Source organism: Phyllostomus hastatus, unplaced genomic scaffold, assembly GCF_019186645.2.
Source record: "Phyllostomus hastatus isolate PE091 unplaced genomic scaffold, TTU_PhHast_1.1 phas_contig_5, whole genome shotgun sequence".
NCBI lineage: Eukaryota > Metazoa > Chordata > Mammalia > Chiroptera > Phyllostomidae > Phyllostomus > Phyllostomus hastatus.
Window position 1 is genome coordinate 1,216,212 of NW_025333897.1, and position 22,118 is coordinate 1,238,329.

The 22,118-nt window shown below is 39.3% G+C and overlaps 2 pseudogenes; both read left to right on the forward strand.

Annotated features, from left to right (window-relative positions):
- The first annotated feature begins 536 nt into the window (after positions 1 to 536).
- On the forward strand, positions 537 to 1,423 carry LOC123823660 (annotated as a pseudogene).
- A 3,329-nt stretch (positions 1,424 to 4,752) lies between these two features.
- On the forward strand, positions 4,753 to 17,448 carry LOC123823673 (annotated as a pseudogene).
- Positions 17,449 to 22,118: the final 4,670 nt, after the last annotated feature.

Consider the following 22,118-nt stretch of genomic DNA (forward strand, 5'->3'; position numbering starts at 1 on the left):
AGTGATTTAATGCACCAAATATTTTAAATTATTAAGTAGAAAGTCTGCATTTTATGTTAAGGAATCTATTAATGTAAAGAACATATTGAAATAACTTTTGATATGAAAGTTCATATCATTAATTTGTTTATTCATTTACTCATGTAATAGACATTTATTGACTACCTATTAGTAATAGATTATTCCAAATCCTAGCTATGGATTGAAAACAAGTGAGACAGATCCCCGATTTCATGGCCCTCATATTTCTATTGGAGGAAATGGTCTTCCTTCTGCAGAAATAAGATCATCTAACAAGATAAGTTCAGTTGTTGTAAAGACCACAAGAAATATCCTAGATGATGAGTAGAAACAAACTGGAAGAATTTAGTGCATGACAATAGAACAGGGTTCCCAGAAGGGAGATTTCTTTATAATTTTAAAGAAATTATAATGGAAACTGTATTTCACTGGACTTTAAGAAATTCATGTGTCTTTCTGTTCTTTCCAGGTTCTATGGATTTGAGCAAAGTCATTGTACCTCAGACACTAACGGCATGATTTCTGTTGACTTGCCAATACTTATGCTCATCCTTGCTCAGACCTGGATAGGGATTGTGGGAAATGCTTTACTCTTTTGCCATTATATCTGCTCTCTCTTTAGGAGACATGTATTGAGACCCTTAGAGCAAATAATCAACCATCTTGCTTTAGCCAATACTTTGGTCCTTCTTTGTGGAGGACTTCCTCAGACAATGGCAGCCTTTGGGATGAAATTTTTCCTAGATGATGTTGGATGTAAACTTGTATTTCCAAAGAGTGGCCTGGGGAAGTTCCCTCAGCATCACCTGTCTTTTGGGTATCTTCCAAGCATTACATACTAACCCCACGAACTCCAGATGGGCAAAACTCAAATTCAAATCCCCAAAGTATGTCAATTCTTCATGTATCTTGAGCTGGATATTTCATTTGCTGGTAAATACCATTGTTCCTTTGAGAGTAACTGGACCAGAGAATAGCAAAAATATCAGCATGAAATTAAATCTTGGACACTGCTCTCATGTGTTTCTTAACACAATTACAGAAACAATTTTCTCCTCTGTTTGATGTTATTTGTTTGGGACTCATGATATGGGCCAGTGGATCCATGATATTTTTCCTCCGCCAGCACAGACAGCAAGTCCAATACATTCACAGAACTAGGAAATCACCCCAAATATCCCCAGAGACCAGAGCCACAATATTTATCCTGATACTTGTGAGCATGTTTGTCTTATTTTATTCTCTCTCTTCTGCTTTTGAAACGTGGGTCTATCTTTTGGACAATCCACCATGGTGGCTTGTGAGCACCAGCATGCTTCTAACATCTTGTTTTCCAACCTTCAGTCCCTTTTTGCTCTTAAAAAGTGACAACCATATCTCTAGCCTCTGCTCCTTTTGCTGAGGAAGTTGTAGAACTTACCCTATGTTTGTACAATATTGATTCATCCATCATCTCACACTTCGAAGTAACTTCTGTGTATGACACATGCTTTAGGCACAGTGGTGAGCAGAGGCTATCTGCTCCAACAAAGTCTATGGGGAACCCAGACATCAAACAAACCATTATACACAAGAGGTGCACAGATTGCTGCAATGAGGAGCTCAGGATAGCATGTTTCAGAACCACAGAAAGCTTCCCTTTGTATCTGCACTTTAGACTACTCCCTGAACATTTTCAAGGAGTCCATCCACCATAGTGGATGTTTTAGGCAAATGGAAAAGCATGTTTGAATACACTTTGCAGGAAGGAACATGTAGCATACAAAGAACTGAAAGAAATCCTATGTGTCTCATGTGCCAAAAACAAGAGAATTCAGTAGGAGCTGAGGCTATTGATTAGGGTGGATGACAGTTTGCCAGATTTTACAGGCTAGGTTAAGAATTTGTACCATGAATCCCAACAGTAATTTCAGGCAATTTAAGGATTTCTATTAAGGGTAAAGGAGACATTTAAGAAATTATCCAATCTGGCTAACAATTATGGGCACGGTTTATTGACCTGATCAAGAATAAGCTTGGGAGAAAGAATAAGGAGAACTTTGAAGTAAAGCAGGTGAGAGAGGATGAGGATTCTGACAAAGATGATGAAAATCACCATGAAGGGGACCACAAGGACGTGAGAAATACTTCCTTGGAAAGCAGTATGCACTGAACTTGACAATTGTTTCATAAAGTGTTGTTTAAGGCCAGTACGGACAATGACTCATAATGACTCACTCGAGCAACTGAATTGGTTGTGATGATGTTTTTTGAAATGAAAACTGGGGCAGCTGTAGTTTGGGTGTAAAGATACTGCACATTCTTTTTAGCATGCTGAGTGTGTTATGTCTCTAAGGCATTGCAACATGCACATCTCTGGTCCTATATCACTCACACATATATATGAGTGGAGCAAAGATGGAAGGATTGTTTGGAAATGCACATTTTTCTGTCAACAACATATATTGGTAATAGGAGCTTAGGTAGCATTGGAATAAGGGAAAGGGAAATTTGAGAGTGGAGAGGATAGGCCTGAGGTCTATAATAAGTTAGCTTCATTTAAAGATCAGATAGAGGAGGTGGGCTTACAATTTTAGTTCATTTATTCATTGATTTTATCAAGAATATTCAATGATCCCTTATTATATGCCAGTCATTGTGAAATCACAGGTGATACTGGGTATATTAATAAAGAAAATGAGAAAAATAATGATCCTTATGGAGTTTACATTCAACAGGAAATGTAACACTCAATAAAATGTAATGTTATATTTTAGGAAAGATTTTATTTATTTATTTTTATTGAGGGGGGAAAGGAGGAGGAAGAGAGGGTGAGAAATATCGATATGAGAAACATCAATTGGTACACAGCACCCTGACCAGGCATCAAACCTGCAGCCCAGGCATGGGCCCTGGAATTGAACCTATGACCTCTCACCCTGCGGGATGACACCCAACCAACTGAACCACACAGGCCAAGGTAGGTGATTCAGTTTTAAAGAATCTGGTCAGGAGATCCCTTCCTGAGATTGTTATATTTCACCTGAGCCCAGAATGACTTGAGGGAGGAAGTAATGCATATAGTCCTTGGCAAGAATGTAGAGAGTGGAGGGAATGAGCAGAGGAAAGATTGAGGAAGGACCATTGTTTGTGTGACGAAGGAAAAGCAAGGGACCAGTGTGGCTGCAGGGAGGAGCCGCACAGTGAGAATGAACCAGTATAGGAGTGAAAGTGCTAGCTCATGTGAAATGTTGCAGGTAGTGTGTGTATTTTGACTTCTACTTACTCTAAGAGATAGGAAGCCCCTAGAGGTTTTTGAGCAGAGGAATGACATGGTCTGATTTTTTAAAAAAAGAACAATGGTGGTGGTTTTATACTGCATCAATTTGACTGAGCTGAAGAGCTCCCTTTCTGAATGGTTTCCAGTTAGGGTTGGTCAAGGCAACACTTGTGCCATATTTAAAAGTTGGCAGAAAAGAAGTAGCCATGTGCTCTGAGGGGCAGTGTCAACCTCAGGTGCCGCTACCACTCTCCACGTTGCTGTTCATCTACTGACATGCTGGAATGATGGCCCACCTGGGCCTGCAGTTGCCTGTGTCTTGCCAGGTATCCTCTTCTTCTCCTCATGTGGGCCAGGTGTGCATGCAGGTTATGGCAGGGGGCCAGCTTCTGCAGGTAACCCACGTTGTAGAAGTTGGAGGTCATGAGACACCAATGCAGGTTCCTATTTGTCTTCATTCTCATGTTTCATGTCCACCTTTTATATGCCAATGACAGGCTTGCCAATCTACATTGGCCTTAGGCCCCCCAACATGCAGAGACTTCCCTTAGACTTCTCCACCAGCTCCCACAATTGTGAAGAGTCTAATCCTTATTTTTAAAAATATTTTATTTATTTATAGAGAACGGGGGAGGGAGGGACAAAGGGAGAGAAACATCAGTGTGCGGTTGCCTCTTGTGTGCCCCCCTACTGGGGACCTGACCTGCAACCCAGGCATGTGCCCTAGATAGGAATTGAACCCAGGACCCTTTGGTTCTCAGGCCTGTGCTCAGTCCACTGAGCTACACTAGCCAGGGCTTAATCCTTATTTTAAAAATCTCATATTCCACATCCCTCTACTTCTCTGATTGAATCCTAACAGATACATTGATATTTCTCCTGTGCTCTTGCTCAGGAGATCAAAGTAGGAGACTTGAGACCATTTAAAAGGCAAACTGGAATGATCCAGTGAGGTATGATGGACTAGTGCCATAACAGTGGAAGTGGTGAGCATTGTTCAAATCGCATATACTTTTATACACTTGTCTTTTTTTCTTTTCTGAGGTCATTAAATCCCCAGGTAAACAAAGGTCTTTATTGCCTTGTCATTTCTGTGCCAGCTTCCAGCACAGATGAGATTTATAAAAGTTCCAGGCTCCTATTTACTTGACCTGGTGTCTGCTTCCCATACATTGTATGGTGGTGCAACACTGCACAATTAGCAGGAGAAAAATAGGGAATCTGAGCAGTCTATTTAAGAATTTTTCATAAGGAAAACCCTATGCTTAACACTATGTGAAAACTCCTCCAGGAAATATAAAAAAGGAGTGCTACCTAACTTTTTTTGTGAGTCTGGAATAAACTTGATTCCAAAGTCTCAGGAGGATATTAGAGGAAACACTACAGACCAAACTCTCAAAATCACAAGTGCAAAAATTCTTAAGAAAATATTAGCAAATCAAAGCCAGTAATATATAAAAAGATATTATACCATGAACAAGTAAGGTTTATTCCAGGAATGATATGTATTTTTAACATTCAGTGTATTTTACTACACCAGCAAAGAAAAAGACAAAAATTATACTATCACCTTGATACATCCCAAGAAAGCATATGACAAAATGTGAAACCCACTCATGATGAAAATTCATAGCAAACTGAAAATAGAAGACAATTTCCTGAATTTGTTCATGGATATCTACAAAAAAATACTCCTACAACAAGCAGTATTCTCAATATTGAAATGTTAAAAGCATCCCTCTAACATTCAGGATAAAATGAGAATGTCTGTTATTACAACCACTATTCAAAAGTCTAGTGAAGGTTCTAGTGATTGAATGAGGGTATAAAGAAACCTAAAAGACATATAAACTAGAAAGGAAAGACCAAAACTGTAATTACTTCCAAATCGTATTTGCTTTGGGTTTTCTAGGCATGCAGTCTACATAAGCTTAGTATTAATTGGTGGATTTGGCAATGTTTCTGTGTATAGGTCAATAAATGAAAGCCTATTGTATTTTTATATATCTGCAATAAAGAAATAAAAGTGAAAAACAATTCCATTTACATTAAAATATGACACATACTTAGGAAAGAATCTAACAAATTGTGCAAGCCCTCTAATACCCTGATCAATTTATTTAGAAAATTAAAGAAGCCCTAAATAAAGAAGAATATAACATTAATAGACTAGAAGGCTCAATATTGTAAAAATATGAAAATTTCACCAAATGTATGTAATGCAATACTGATTAAAAATGATAGATTTTTTTTTTGGAAATTGACAAGTTGATTCTAAAATTCGCATGAAAATGGGAAAGACCAAAAAGAACTGAAGCAGTATTGAAGAATAATACAGCTATTGGACATTTTCTGTCATGTATTATAAATGTGCAAAATTTAAGACAGTGCGATACTGATACAAAGAGAGACACACTGACAACGGGAACAGAATAATGTGGCCACCTGATTCATGACAACAGTGTCACTGCAGAGCAGTGATGCTGCCCTAAATTATTCCAGATATTTGAGACTCTAAATCTGAATATAAAATAAAGATTTTAGAGGGAGCAGAAAAAACAATCTTAACCATGGAGTGGACAAATATATTTTTAACAGGACACAAGAAGCATTAGCCATAAAATAAAAATATTATGAATTGGAATATATTAAAGTCAAGAACATTTTCATAAAATATTAACATTAAGAGAGTGAGAAATCAATCCATAAAATGAGAGAGTGCCATATGTATATATGTATATATACACATGAATGATACAGATTTATATCCACAATACATCAAAAACTTCTAAAAATCAATAAGAAAAATACATTTCAAAAGGAAAAAGTTACAAAAAATGTGACTTCACTACAGAGGATATTCCAAAGGTCAGTAAATATAACAAAAGTGGATCAAAGAAACACTACTAGCTCCAGCCAGTGTGACTCAGTTAGTTGGAGTGCCGTCCTGTGCACCAAAAGGTCACAGATTTGATTCCCCGCTCAGGGCACTTGCCTAGGCTGTGGATTCCGTCCTGGTGGGGGTGTGTGCTGGAGGCAACCAATGGATGTTTTTCTCTTACATAGATGTTTCTCCCTCCCTCTCTCTCCCTTCCTCTCTCTCTGAAGTCAATAAATATATCCTCGTGTGTGGATTAACAAAACACAAAAAAGAAATACTGTCACCCACAAGTCAGAATGTTCACACTGAAAAAGAAAATATCAAGTACTGAGGTGGATTGAAAATCAACTGGAACTTCTCTGTACTTTCTATGAGTGCAAATTAGTACAATCACTTTTTTTTTAAAAGCCCACTTTATCCATTCATTCACTGATGGGCATTTAGGCTGCTTCCAGCACTTGGCTATTGTAAATTGTTCTGCTATGAACATTGGAGTGCATAGGTTCTTTTAAATTGGTGTCTCAGATATTCCACACAGCAATATTTTCACCGATATGTCCCCTAGGGCAAGTGGCATAAAGGAAATAATAAACAAATGGCACCTCATCAAAATAAAAACCTTCTGCATGGCTAAAGAAAACAGCATTAAAGTGAAAAGAGAACCAACAATATGGGAAAACATATTTGCAGATGATACCTCGGACAAGGGTTTGATCTCCAAAATATATAAAGAACACACACAACTCCACTCCAAGAAGACAAATGACCCAATTAAAAAATAGGTAAAGGACCTGAACAGACACTTCCCCAGGGAAGACACACAGAGGACCCAGAGACATATGTAAAGATGCTCAGTATCGCTAGCCATCAGAGAGATGCAAATTAAAACCACAATGAGATACCTCTTCACACTGGTGAGAATGGCCATCACAAACAAATCAACAAACAACAAGTGTTGGAGAGAGTATGGAGAAAAGGGAATCCTAGTGCACTGTTGGTGGGAATGCAGACTGGTGCAGCCACTGTGGAAAACAGTATGGAATTTCCTCAAAAAATTAAAAATGGAACTGCCTTTTGACACAGTGATCCCACTTCTTTTTTTAAAAAATTGTATTTTATTGATTTATTTTTACAGAGAGGAGAAGGGAGGGAGAAAGAGAGGAAAACATCAATGTGTGGTTGCCTCTTGCACATCCACCATCGGGGCACCTGGCCCACAACTCAGGCATGTGCCCTGACTGGGAATCAAACCAGCAACCCTTTGGTTCACAGGCCAGCGCTCAGTCCACTGAGTCACAACAGCCAGGGCCCATTTCTGGTGATATATCAGAAGAAACCCAAAACACTAAATTGAAAGAATATGTGCACCTCTATGTTCATAGCAGCATTATCTAGAACAGTCAAGATCTGGAAACAGCCCAAGTATCCATCAGTAGATAAGTATATAAAAAAGTTGTGGTATATTTACACAATGGAATACTGCTTGGCTACTAAAAAGGAAAGGAAAGAAATTTTATATTTTGTAATAGCATGGATGGACCTGGAGATTATCATGCTATGTGAAATAAGCCTGTCAGAGAAAGACAAATATTATATGATCTCATTTATATGTGAAATCTGATGAACAAAATACATTGACAAACAAAATAGTAATGGGCATGGATACATGGAACAGACTGACAGCTGCCAGAGGTGAGGGAAGATGGGAGCTGCATGAAAGAAGGTGAAGGGATTAAGCAACCCCCCCCCCCATTTATACAGAAAAAAGTCTGGTGATAGCCAGAGGAAAGGGGGAATGGGGGAGTAAGTGGAGGTGGGCAAAGAGGGGGAGAATGAGGAAGGAAAGAGACGTTGCTTGGTGCGATGGGCTCACGATACAGTGTGAAGCTCATGTTTGTTGAGTTGTACACTTGAAACCTGTATGATTTTGTGAATGAATGTCACCCTAATAAATACAATAAAAATATATAAAGGATGACATCAATGGAAGACAGTGCAATGTCCTTAAGTAATACTCAGTAGATTTTTGAATGACAACCTGAACTCCAGGAGAGCTAAGACCCTGTTACTTTACCCTGGATTGAATCTCAGTATTCTGTAAGTTGCTTCTTGTCACTGAGTTTTATTTTTTCTTTTAGCGACCCATTTTTCTCCTTATATAAATAATAATTGTTCATTTCCAAATATTTCCAAACTTGAGATAAACAAATAAAAGAAAATATGAAATATACAACTAAAATGTCATCAAACAGAAAGAAAAAAGAAACTCTGGTCATGTTTGCCTTGGATGTATATCATTCCAATCTGCTATAAATATATGAGTTGTAGAATTTTGTAAAATCAAAATTAGAATGAAGTGGTGTGTGCTGTGTTTGGGATGATAAGTGACACCCCATTTCTGTAATTAGAAGTTGTATATTTGCTTTTCTTAATAACGTGGTAAAGACAATTTCTGAAATAAACTGACAAATCACGGTTTTACTACACACTTAAGTTTTAAGTTTAAAAATGTAAGTCTTTAAAACATTAGTTTTAGTCTTTGTCATAACATGCATGATATCATTTATTAGAAATATAAATATCTTTTATTTTGGTTAATATTTTTGGCCAAAAGCATCAAAGGAAAATTTCTAAGGTTTCCAGTGTGTTTAATGAACTTCTGAAAATAAATTTCTGCAATTACAGAAAAAAATATGCCTGAGTAAATAATTTTGTCCACTGAGCGAGCTTTTTGAGAATCTTTTTAAGTAGGCCTTATTAATTTGCTTTATCTATATATGAGAAGACATTTTATCACTTTAGTCATCTAAATGGTCTGTAACTATATACTTTGTTAAAGGTGAATGGGATATAATTTCTAAATTTTCACCAACAGACTTTATAGGCACTTAATAAAGAAGTCATTTATTCAATGAATCATTAAGGGCTGTTTTGACTACCTGCTTAACAATATGTACAATTTTGTTAAAAGTAACCCTCCCCTTTATGAGTTTTAGATTTGATTTTCAATAACCAGCCTGGAGTAATGTATCATTTTGCTATTTTCTTTTTCTGTTTTGTTTTTAATTTGTTAAAATTTTTAATACGCTTTATTGATTATGCTATTACAGTTGTCCCATTTCCCCCTTCACTCCCCTCTACCCTGCACACCCTCTCTCACCTATCTCCCCTCCTTTACTTCATGTCCATGTGTCATACTTGTAAGTTCTTTAGTTTCTGCATTTCCAATACTATTTTTACCCCCTTCTTGTCCATTTTCTACCTACCATCTATGCTACTTATTCTCTGTACCTTTTCTCCCCTCTCCTCCTTCCATTCCATTGTTGCTAACTCTCCATGTGATCTCCATTCCTGTGGTTCTGTTCCTGTTCATTTGCTTAGTTTGTTTTTGTTTTCATTTTAGGTGTGGTTGTTAATAATTGTGAGTTTGCTGTCATTTTACTGTACCTGTTTTTTATCTTCTTTTTCTTAGATAAGTCCCTTTAACATTTCATATAATAAGGGCTTGGTGATGATGAATTCCTTTAACTTGGCCTTATCTGAGAAGCACTTTATCTGCCCTTCCATTCTAAATGAAAGCTTTGCTGGATAGAGCAATCTTGGATATAGGTCCTTGCCTTTCATGACTTGGAATACTGCTTTCCAGCCCCTTCTTGCCTGTTAGGTCTCTTTTGAGAAATCAGCTGACAGTCTGATGGGAATTCCTTTGTAGGTGACTGTCCCATTATCTCTTGCTGCTTCTAGGATTCTCTCCTTAATTTTAATGTTGGGTAATGTAATTATGATGTGCCTAGGTGTGTAATTCCTTGGGTCCAGCTTCTTTGGGACTCTATGAGCTTCCCAGACTTCCTGGAAGTCTATTTCCTTTGCCAGAATGGGGAAGTTCTTCTTTATTATTTGTTCAAATAACTTTTCCACTTGTTGCTCTTCCTCTTCCCCTTCTGGTACCCCTATAATTCAGATGTTGGAACACTTAAAGATGTCCTGGAGGTTCCTAAGACTCTCTTCATTTTTTTTTTTGAATTCTTGTTTCTTTATTCTTTTCTGATTGAATGTACCTTTCTTCCTTCTGGTCCACACTGTTGATTTGAGTCCCAGTTTCCTTCCCATTACTATTGGTTGCCTCTACATTTTCCTTTATTTCACTTAACATAGTCTTCATTTTTTCATCTAATTTGCGACCAAATTCAACCAGTTCTGTGAGCATCCTGATCACTAGTGCTTTGAACCATGCCTCTGATGGGTTGGCTATCTCTTCATTGCTTAGTTGTATTTTTTCTGGAGCTTTGATCTATTCTTTCATTTGGGCCATTTTTTTTTTTGTCTTGACATGCCTCATGTAAGTTAGGGGCGGAGCCTTAGGTGTTTGCTGGGCAGGGCAACCTCTATCGCTGTGTTGTGATGCTGTATATAGGGGAGGGGCCTGAGAGGGAACAATGGCACTTGCTGTGCTCTCTGCCAGATTTCAGTCCCTTCTGCCACTTCCCCCAAGCAAACTGGGCTCTGCTGGTGCTGATTCCCATGTGGGTGGGTTTGTGTTCATTCTAGGACACTGTGGGTTTCTCCAACGAACTCTCCTGTGAGGCTGGGAATCTCTCTCAGTACCCCAATCCCCACAGGTGTTTTCAATTGGTGTTTTGAGCTTTATTTCCCCAAGCTGGGACCCTGGATTGTGAAGGCTGTCTTGCTCCCCAGTTTCTCCTGATTTATCTGCACGTGAATGTGGGACCACCCAGTTCCACAAGCCACCTTGGGTACCCAGCCCCTCCACAATCTGCTGCCTTACTGGGTCTGCCCGCTGCCCCCTTGTGTGCCCACCAAGGTCCGCCAGCCCAGCCACTGCTTTTTTTTGGCAGTGACCCATCTCTGCCCTGACAAGTGACTCCACCCCTCCTACCGGTCTGGATGAATATGTCTACTTTAACTCCTTGGTTGTCGGGCTTCCATATAGTTCAATTTTCTGTCAGTACTGATGGCTATTTTGTTTCTAAATTTTTTGTTGCCCTTATTTTGGTTGTGCAAGGAGGCACAGTATGTCTATCTATGCCTCCATCTTGGCTGGAAGTCCTCATTTTGTTATTTTCATAAAACAAATTATAGTCTGGGATACTCCAGAATAGGGCCGGCAAACATTTTAAAATAAAAGGTCAGATTTGGGCTCTCTCAGGAGCATGCCTTGCTTTTTCTTTCTCAGATGTGAGCTTCCTCCTAAACTCTAAGGGACCCCACCAGACTTGCAAGCAGCAGCAGCAGCTCATCCCAGGCTAATCCCCTGAACCTGTCTCCAAGGCCCCCTTTTCTTTTACTTTTCAGTGAGCCAGTGGTGGCCTCACCTTGGCTCACTGCTTTCCCACAATGTTTCTAGGGAGCCCAAGCAGACCACCACCTAGGCTCTCTCCTGTTGCTTCTCCTGTCCTATGTCCTTCCTTTGTTTTACTACTCCCAGCTTTAATAAATGTACTCAATTAAATGAAAGGTCAGATAGAAAGTGTCTAACACAATCACACAACTCAGCCATTGGAGTGCAAAAGAAGCCCTATAGAATACAAAATCGAGTGTATGTGGCTGTGTTCAATAAAACTATGTTTATAAAAACTGACAGCAGACTGGATTTACCCCATGGGCCATAGTCTGCCAACCTTTGCTGCAGAACAGAGGTGTTCAATAGAAATGTCCCTGATTGGAACATTCTGTTATAACTCTCCTTTCAAATATGGTAACTATTAGCCATGTGTAGTGTTGAGTCTTGAAATATGGCTACTTCCACATGTAGAAATGATAATATTTTGGATATATTGGGTTAAGTAAATATATCATTAACATTAATTTCACCTGTTTACTTTTTTTTTACCATTACCATCATCATCCTCATCATCATCATCATCACCACCCCCACTTTACAGAGGTGGAAGTACAGTGAAGTTAAGCTACTTACCTACGGCCACACAGATAGCCTAGAATAGATGCCAGATGAATGAGTGTTGCAGCTCAAGTGCTTAACCACTTTTAACCTATGCCAGATCCTGGGGCAGCTACTAAGGAACCAGAAAAGAAAATGAAGACACATTTTTTCTAACATGGGAGATGTGGCCCAGCTAAGGATGGTGTAGAAATTCAGCATGGGGATATCAGTTCAGAATTTTGATGGAGGGTGTCTAGGTTAATGAATAATCAAGATCTTGGAGAGAAAAGATCCATCGAGTCTCTTAGCTCAGTCTCACTTGACAAAGCGAAGTTGCACCTGCCCACTGATCCAACACAGATCTCTTTAGGCCCCACTGGCAGCACAGTGGAAAGATTAAAATTTGGGCCGATGAAGAAGGAATGTTTTCAGTTCTAGCTTTCACCATGATGACCTCATGTCTCTTAGAAAAAGGTGGTAATAAAACTACCTACTTCAGAGGGCTGAAGAAAATAAAATTTTGCAGGAAATACCTTCCGTTGTAGGGCTCTTCAATCATTAGCACCCAATTAATGTTAGAGGTAGAGGAGACAGTTATGGCAGTTGATGGCAGGTGATGGGGTTTGGAGTGAAGATGGGGCAGAGTTCACACAAGAGTCCATGATAAGAGTAATGGGGTGTTAATGGACACCTTTGATGGAATGTTATCCAGCCTTAAAAAAGAATGTGGTCTTGCCTTGGCTGGGTGGCTTGGTTGGTTGGAGCATTGTCCTGTATACCCAAAAGGTTGCAGGTTGGATACCCAGTCAGGGCACATACCTAGGTTGTGAGTTCAATCCCTGGACCAGGCACACATGGGGGATGGCTGATCGATGTTTCTCTCTCACATCCATGTTTCCTCCCCCCTTCTCTCCCCTCTCCCTCCCTCCCTCTCTCCCCGAACATGGATGAACCTGGAGGACATTATGTGAAATAAAATAGCCAGTCACAGAAAGACAAATATTGCAATATTTCACTTACATGAAGTATCTAAAATATTCAAATTCATAAAAGTATAGAGTAGGATGATAATTTTTAAAGAAACTTTTAATATATATTTCACTTATTTATTTGAGAGAGATCTAGTTTTTTGTTTCACTTATTTATACATTCATTGGTTGATTCTTGTATGTGCCCTGATCAGAAATCAAACCCACAACCTTGGTGTATCAGGATGATGCACTAACCAGCTGAGCTAACCAGGCAGGGCTAGAATAGTGGTTTTCAAAAGCTGGGTTCAATAGGTACAAACTTTCAGTTATGCAAGATAAATAAATTCTGGATTTCTCCTGTACAACATGTTGCCTAAAGTTAACAATACTGTATTATGTGCTTAAAATTTCATTAAGAGGATAGACCTCCTTATCACAGTTTTAGACATTTGCAAATTCTAACTTCTTCCATTTCTACCCAGAGCTAGTTATCCAAAAATATTAATTGCTATCCTCATATACAAATGTTCCATTCTAGGGGCAGTATAAAAGTTGAAAGAATGAACAATAGCTTCCCTTGAGAAGCTTGGAGGATAGGGGAAGTCAGACACTCCGATTATGAGCAGAGTGGTTCTCAGTTTCTCAGTTACTAGTCTCCAAATTATCCATTCTTGATAGTGTGAGAAGATCATTCACAAACCCAGTGATTATAGTATATAAGGAGAGTCTATTAGTAGCATCATGAGAATATCCAGCAGTCACTGCCTCTCAGTAACGCTTGAAGGAAGATCAGTTACACCTGAGGTGGGAAAAAAACCAGATGCCTAAACAGCTTCACCCCACCTTCCGAGTCTAGTCAATCAAGAGTCATGGCAGCGAATGAAAAGGGAGAGATCCTACAGCTAATCAAAAGTCAGGCACAGCCTCATTGTCTCTGTTTCCACAGCTGTTCTTTGGTGGTACCAGGCAGGAGGACCAGAGGGCAGATTGAGTAAGGACATCTTCTAGTGGATCGTTTTTCTTTCTTCATTTTCTCCTCTCAGTGCTGGAGTGCATAAACAACAAGGTAGAGGGGTATCTGGAAGTCCTGCCTCTTTGTTTTGGCAAGGATGTACTAAAGTTAAAAGGGCTTAAATTCACAGAGGGACTGTGCATCCAGCATTTCCCTTTAAACCTTCGTTTTCAACTCTAAATTAGGTGAGAGTGGGACTCTTCCAGACTAAACTGAGGCTTCCTATTTTTCTAAAGCTAAATTGGAGAATTGGAGGACCTTGGGTATTAGAGAACTAAGGAGAAAAGAGGAGAAAAACCCAAAGTCAAAGAGCTGTTTCTCAGTCTTGGTTGGTCTATCAGTTCTGATTGGGAGATTCCTGTAACCTGGGAAGATGAATAAAAAGCAGTTTGGCCCATGGGAAATTATGAATGGGAGAAGGTGAACAGGCAGGTGAGAGAATTAAGTTTGACACTTGTTGCTGCGGTTTCATTGATTGCCTTTGAACTACTAATCTTTTGCCATCCAAGAGTTCTAGAATGTTCTAATTTTATGCTAAATAATGTGTAAATAACTTTGTTAATGAGGTTGGTTTTGTATGACCACAGAAGTCAAATGAGAGTAGTATCCAGGTGATGTAAGTTGTGAGGCAGGTTGTGCCAGGAACCTTGGATGGCACAAAAAGATAATGGGTTTTGGAGCCTGAAGTCCCGAGGTTTTAGGGAATTTCAAATACGCACTCCACATTCAGACCCTGTAATGTGAGGGACAGGGGTGATTAAGCATCAAGCATTTGAAAGGGTTTCAGGGGACACAGGGTCTTCAGGGAAAGGTTTCAGCTAGAAAACAGATGAGAAAGGAATGTTTAGAGAAAAGGTCTAGGACATAGCTTTTCAAAATTGTGGTAAAATATCCATTAAATCAAAGTTTACTATTTTGACCATTTTTAAGAGTTTAGTGGCATTTAAGTACATCTACACTGTTGCACAACCATCACCATCATTCATCTCCAGAATGATGGGGGGACTTTTACATCCCCCCAATTAAAACTCTCCATTATGCCCTGGCTGGTGTGGCTCAGTGGATAGAGCACCAGCCTGTGAACTGAGAGGCTGCTGGTTTGACTCCCTGTCAGGGCACATGCCTGGGTTGCAGGCCAGGTCCCCAATTGGGCGTGAACAAGAGGCAACCAATCAATGTTTCTCTTCCTCTCTTTCTCCCTCCCTTCTCCTCACTGTAAAAATAAATAAATAAAATCTTTAATTAAAAACAAATGTTCAAAAAAACTCTCCATTAAACAACTTCTGGTTCCCCCTTCTAGCACTTCTATTCTCTAGTCTACTTTGTCTCCATGATTTTGACTATGCTAGTATCTCATATAAGTGAAATCATACATTATTTGTCCTTTTGTTTATTTTGCTCACCTTAATATTTTCAAAGCTTGCCCATGTTGTTGCATGTGTCAGAATTTCATTCCTTTCTAAGGCTGAATAATATTGAATTGTATGCATTTATCACATTTTGTTTATCCAGTCACCCCTTGAAGAACATTCCTTGATTTGGGTTATTTCCACCTTTTGGCTTTTGTGAATAATACTTCTATGATCACTGGTGTGCAATTTAAAAAATTTGGTATATGGGTTTTACTGATGATAGTAACTTTGTTTTTAAGAGTATAAGGACGGGCCTCGGCTTTTGAAGAAAGGGAAGATATGAAGACAAAATGAAATGTGCAATGCCACTTGTGAACTAGGATGTGCATGTTGAGGAGTGACTTGGGTCTAGACTGTGGTGGCTGAGTTATAAATATGGACAAAGTGCACATAGGCATAAGGCACCGTGAGATCAGCCTTAGTGGCTGCTATCTGGGGGATCTCTGCTCTCTCTACAGGGTTCTGTTGCAAAAGGGAGGCAATTTGTGGTTCTGTGGCTTTGCCTCCTTCCTAGTAATGGCAGCCACTTAAGGGAGGCTGCCACACTACTGTGCTGTGTCTCTGACCTTGTCACTGGGTTTACTGAAATGAGTGCAGGCTACTCAGCCTGAATGTTGCTTCTGCCTCTCCTGCCTTGCCCCCGACCCTGGCTGTTTCAGATATGCCCATCTTCAGTTGTCCTGATGCTTGGATCTTCCACACGTGTTCGTGTGTTGAGCAGAGGATCTTTTGTTGAATTACACTTGTCCAACTAGTAACTTGAAGGGGAGAGACATAGGGGTCTTCTTACTCTGCCATGATGCTGATGTCACCAGCAGTTTCTTATAAATTTAAGGCTACCCCATATGGCTCAGAAATTCCACTCCTAGTTATTTACACTAGGGAAATGAAAACTTGTGTTCACACCCAAACCTGTACAGCAGTGTTCACAGCAGCCCTACTCATAATCACCAAAACTTGGAAAGTGAAGGCAAATCACAGAATAAGAGGAAATATATGTGAACCATATATCTGATAAATAATTTGTATCTAGAATATAGAAATAACTCATATAACACAATAATAAAAGTACAAATAACCCAATATAAAAATCAACAAAAGTTCTGAATAAATCTTCCTCCAAGGAAGATATGCAAATGGTCTAAGCACACAGAAAGATGGTTGACATCATTAGCCAGCAGGAAAAGACAAGTTTCAAACACAGTGAGTTACTATTTCATTCCCACTGGGATGGTTAGAATTAAAAAGTCAGATAATTGTAAGTGTTAGTGAGGACATGCAGAAATTAGAACACTTCTACACTGTTGATAGGAATGTAAAGTGGTGTAATTACTTAGGACAACAGTCTGGCATTTCTTCAAATGAAATAATAGTGTTCACACATCACTCAGCAATTCCACTTCTGGGTATACACCCAAGAGAAATGTAAACATCTGGTCACACAAAATCTTATAAATGGAGAAGAGGCTTTGACGGGCAGGAAGGGCTGGGCTGTGCAACCCTCCACTCACGCTGCAGAAAGGTGGCTCAGCAGCTTCTCCTGTGCTTCTTGGCCTCTGTTATCTCCAGGAACTCTTCTTAGGGTAGGTGGGCACCCTTCACCTCCGGGGGCCTGAAGACCCCACCCACAGTGTAGTCCTGGTAGCCTGACAGTAACACCCAGTCCAGCCTAGTCAATATGCACTACCAGAATCTCTACAATGGTATTTAACATCTGTAGTGGACCTGACTTTCAAGACCGAGTGAGACACCACTGGTTGTGGATTTCCATGCAGTTCTGTGGCCCATGAAGGATCCTGGGGCCAATGTTAGGGTACAGAAGATGGTGATGGCCAAGGTGGTTATTGATGATTACACAGACCTCCCTATGATGTGTGCGGTGTCCACCCTTCCTACTGTGTTGGCCATCGACAACGGGGATGTGAAGGACAAGTTAGTGGGCATCAGGGGCTAGTTAGAGGCCTTCCTAAAGACACTGATTGGCTGGTAAGCAGGGAAGAATCCTGATTTCCCTTGTCTCCAAGGTCCTGGGAGAGACCCTGATAGAACTAGCAGCTCTTCTGTGCTGGCCCTTCCCACCTCTTCCCTTTGTCTGGCGCCTTTGGGCCCGTATGTAGAGATCAGGCTTCCCATCACGGGAGCCCTGAGAATTTTCAACTCAGCTGACTTCCCAGGGAGGCCACCACAGGAACAGCAATGCTGCTGATCTGGAAACAGCTGTCTTCCCACTTTTGTCTGCTCCCTCTAAGGCTGCTTAAGTCCCCCGAAAGTGCTTAGAGACAGCCTAGGGGCCAGCCTGCACTGTCACTGTATGTAACACTGCTACTGTTATCAGCAGAAACAGCTTGCTCTTCATGTCCCTGGTCCCTTCTGATCTGAATCTTGGTGCTTGGCTTCTTTGCCTCTTTCATTCCCCACCCTCCCTGCCCCCTGCTGCTATTTTTGAAAAAGAAAAAGAAGGGAAAAAGGAAAAAAAAGAAACACAAACAAGTGATTCTGTTGATTTTTGTAGGTATGTAATAAAGAAATTTATGTGAACTTTCCTACTTCCTGCTATGAAGAACAGACCCTGGGCTCTGTACTAAAATTACCTTGTAGCCACCCCCTCCCCACAACTGAAGTGCCACCTCCCTTCTTTCCTCCTAGGCCTAAAAGCAGAAAGCACCCACTGGGCTATGGAGGAGGACCTGCAGACCCTTAACTCTAGAAGGCTTGAGACACTGCCTTCTCTCACCATTAGCTCGCACTTTGGTTCTCAGAGCCGGCAACTTAACTGTGAACAAACCAGACCAATAAAGTGAGTTTACCGTGTAAAAAATAAATAAATAAAACTTGTATGTGAATCTTTATAATAGCATTAGTCACTATAGCCAAAATGTGGGAACTATTTATTTATTTATTGTTAATTTTAGCAACTATTTTTTAAAAGATTTTATTTTATTTATTTTTAGAGAGGGAAGGGAGGGAGAAAGAGAGAGAGAGAGAAACATCAATGTGCGGTTGCTGGGGGTCATGGCCTGCAACCCAGGCATGTACCCTGACTGGGAATCGAACCTGCGACACTTTGGTTCACAGCCTGCGCTTAATCCACTGAGCTATGCCAGCCAGGACTTAGCAACTATTTTTTATTATATTTTTCAAAATGTTGGAATATTTTATTTTTATTTTTTTAAGATTTTATTCATTTATTTTTAGAGAGGGGAAGAGAGAGAGAGGGAGAGAAACATGAATGTGTGGTTGCCTCTTGACCACCCCCTACTGGGGACCGGGCCCACAACCCAGGCATGTGCCCTGACTGGGAATTGAACTGGTGACCCTTTGGTTTTCAGTCCAGTGCTCAATCCACTGTGCCACACCAGCCAGGGCAAAATGTGGGAACAATTTAAATGTCCATCAAGAGATGGATAAACAAAAATGTGGCTGTTGTGGGATAAAGTTGTCTCCCTAAAATTTATATATTGAAGTCCTAACCCCTTGTAACTCAGAATGTGTCTATATTTGGAGACAAGCACTTTAAAGAGGTATTTAAGGTTTAATGAGGTCTTGAAAGAGGGCCCTACTCCAAATGACTATTGTCCTTATAGGAAGAGATTAGGTTACAGATGTGCACATATGAAGGGAGACCATGTGAAGACAAAGGGAGAAGATAGCCATTTATAACCCAATGTTGACCTTAAACAAAAAGTCAGCTAGATATTCCTCCAACAAAAAGGATTTACTTGAGGGAAAAAGAGAATTTCAATCCAGAACATGCAGCCACGGTGAGCCATGTGCAAATCAGCAAGCACAAAGAAGAAAAGTAAGAAGAACAGGTACAACCAGAGTTTTTCCCGTAGGACTTCTCAATCAACATAGGCATGAGAGCTCCCCACCAGCCCTCCAGGTTCCAGTCCTGGTTGAGATCTTCTTCATTAATGTTTTCTACACAAAGGAGAGAGGCCTCAGAAGAAACCCTGCTGACACGTTCACCTTGGACATTCAGCCTCCCCCACTGTCAGAAAATACATTTCTGTTGCTTAAATTATTTTTTTTTTGGAGAATATGGAGTTTATTAGATAAAGGACACAGAATAAAACCCATCCAGAACTCCCTTTTTTCCTACAGGCTTTCTCACTCAAAACCTCCTAAAATCATTTCTGTTGTTTAAGCCACCAGTCTGTGGCAGCCCTTGCAAACTAATACAGTAGAACATCCAATGGGATATTATTTGTCCATAAAAAGAAATGAAGTAGTGATATATGCTATAACTGGGATGAATCTTGAAAAATATTACACAAGTGAAAAATGTCAAAAAAAAAAAAAACCCATGCATTACGTGATCACATTCATGTGAAATTCCAGGACAGGGAACTGTATAGAGATGGAAAGTAGATTAGTGGTTGCTCATGTCTGTGAGGTCGAGGGAGTTCTTTTTTATTGTTGAATTATGATTATGTATAATCTTGCCATAAACATTCTTGAACAAGTTTTCTGTGGGTGTATATTTTTAATCCTTTTGTACAAATACCCGGGAGTGAAATGATTGGATCATAGGTAGATCTATGTTTAATTTTATAAGAACTGCCAAATAGTTTTTCATAGTAGTTGTACAATTTTATTTTATTATTTATTTATTTTTATTGTTGTTCAAGTACTTATTTTTTTATTCATTGATTTGAGAGAGAGGTTGATTTGTTCTTCACTTATTTATTTATGCATTCCTTGGTTGATTCTTGTATGTGCCCTGACCAGAGGTCAGACCCACAATCTTGGTGCATGGGAATGATGCTCTAACCAACTGAGCGACCTGGCCAGAACAGTAGTTGTACCATTTTATACCCCTATAAGTAATATATGCAAGTTCCAGTTGCTCTACAGCTTTGAGGTTTCCAGGCTTTTAAATTTTAACCATTCTAATAGATATGTTGTGATTGCTTATCGTGATTTTAATTTTCATTGTTCTTGATGACTCATCATAATACAGTTTTTATAAATGTTGCCCCAATTTTTAGAGCCTGGCTTGAGCAGCTGGTTCAGTCCATACCCCTAACCACCTCCCTAATTGGGCTCTCATACTCCAGGCCACTAACCACCTACTCTAATTGCCAGGGTACCAGACAACCAGGTATAGCTCCTATTTCTCAGGGCCTGTTGAAATTATTCAAAGTAATAATCCTAAACCACCTACCATATTTTGTTCTATATAATGTGCTCCTGCATATAATGCACACCCATGTTTCTGACCCAAAATTTCAAGAAAAAATGTTTCATTTTAATTTTTTAATTAATTAATTAATTTATTTATTTATATTTAGAAACTAAACCAATTATCATATTCTGGGTATTATTTTGCATACAAATATCATTATTGCTTTCTAGAGTTTCACTTTTAACACATAAGCATAAATAAAAATTAAAAGCATTTATATAGATATGGAATTAGCATTATCCATATATAATGCACATCCTTATTTTCCCTCAAAAATTGTGCAAAAAATTGTGTATGATACATGGCAAAGTACATACTTTCCCTTGTCCATCCCTCTCATAGAAACCACAATAAAGGTTCTTGTCTCTCTCCATCTGCCTTGTGTACAATCCTGGTGCTTCCCCGGAGTGACCCCGCATGGCATGCTGTGTTCTCCCTTGGGAATAGTAAGTATAAGAAACTGTAAAAAACTTTGAAGTTTCTCTCTTGATCTGCATCACCAAACCTAAGCCCAAAACAATAGAGTTAAAACATTCACACTGTGGATTTTTTTGGTGCTGATTGGCCATTTGTATATCTTCTTTTATGAAGTGCCTATTCACATTTTTTGCCCATTTTTTGTTTTTAACCTTCATCCTATTAAGGTGAATGAGCCCTTTAGATATGTGGGACAGAAGTCCTTTTTTGGATATATGTATTGAAAATATCTAATTCCAGTTTGTGACTTCATTTTCATTGTCTTAATGGTATTTTTTAAAATTTTTATTTATTTTTAGACCTAGGGGACAGGAGGGAGAAAAAGAGGAAGAGAAACATCAATGTGTGGTTGCATTTGGTATGTCCCCTACTGGGGACCTGGCTCACAACCCAGGCATATGCCCTGACTGGGAATTGAACCAGCAACCCTTTGGTTCACAGGCCCATGCTCAATCCACTGAGCTACTGTAGCCAGGGCCTTAATAGTATCTTTTAATGAGAAGTGGGGTTTTTTTTTTGTTTTATTGAAGTTGTTTTTTAAATGTTAAAGTATTTTGCCTACTCCAAGGTCATGAAAAGATTCTGTTACATTTCATATCTATGATCCACCTAAATTTAATTTTTGTGTAGGGTATGAGGTATAGGTTGAGGTTATTCCCCCCCCACACACACACATTTACTCAGTTGTTCTAACACCATTTGTTGAAAAAGCTTTTCTTTCTGTCACTGAATTGCCTTGGAATATTTTAGTAAAATATAAGTATAGGTCTATTTCTTGATTCTCTATTTTATTCCACTTATCTATTTATCATTATACCAATATCATATTGCCTTGATTCACTCTAACTTCATAGCAAATTTTCAGTTCATGCAGTGTAAATCCCTTGGATTTGCTCTCCTTTTTAAATATTGTCTAAGATGTTCTAAATCCTTACATTTCTGTATGTTTTATAATCAACCTAACAATTTTTTTCTTTTTTAAATATATTTTATTG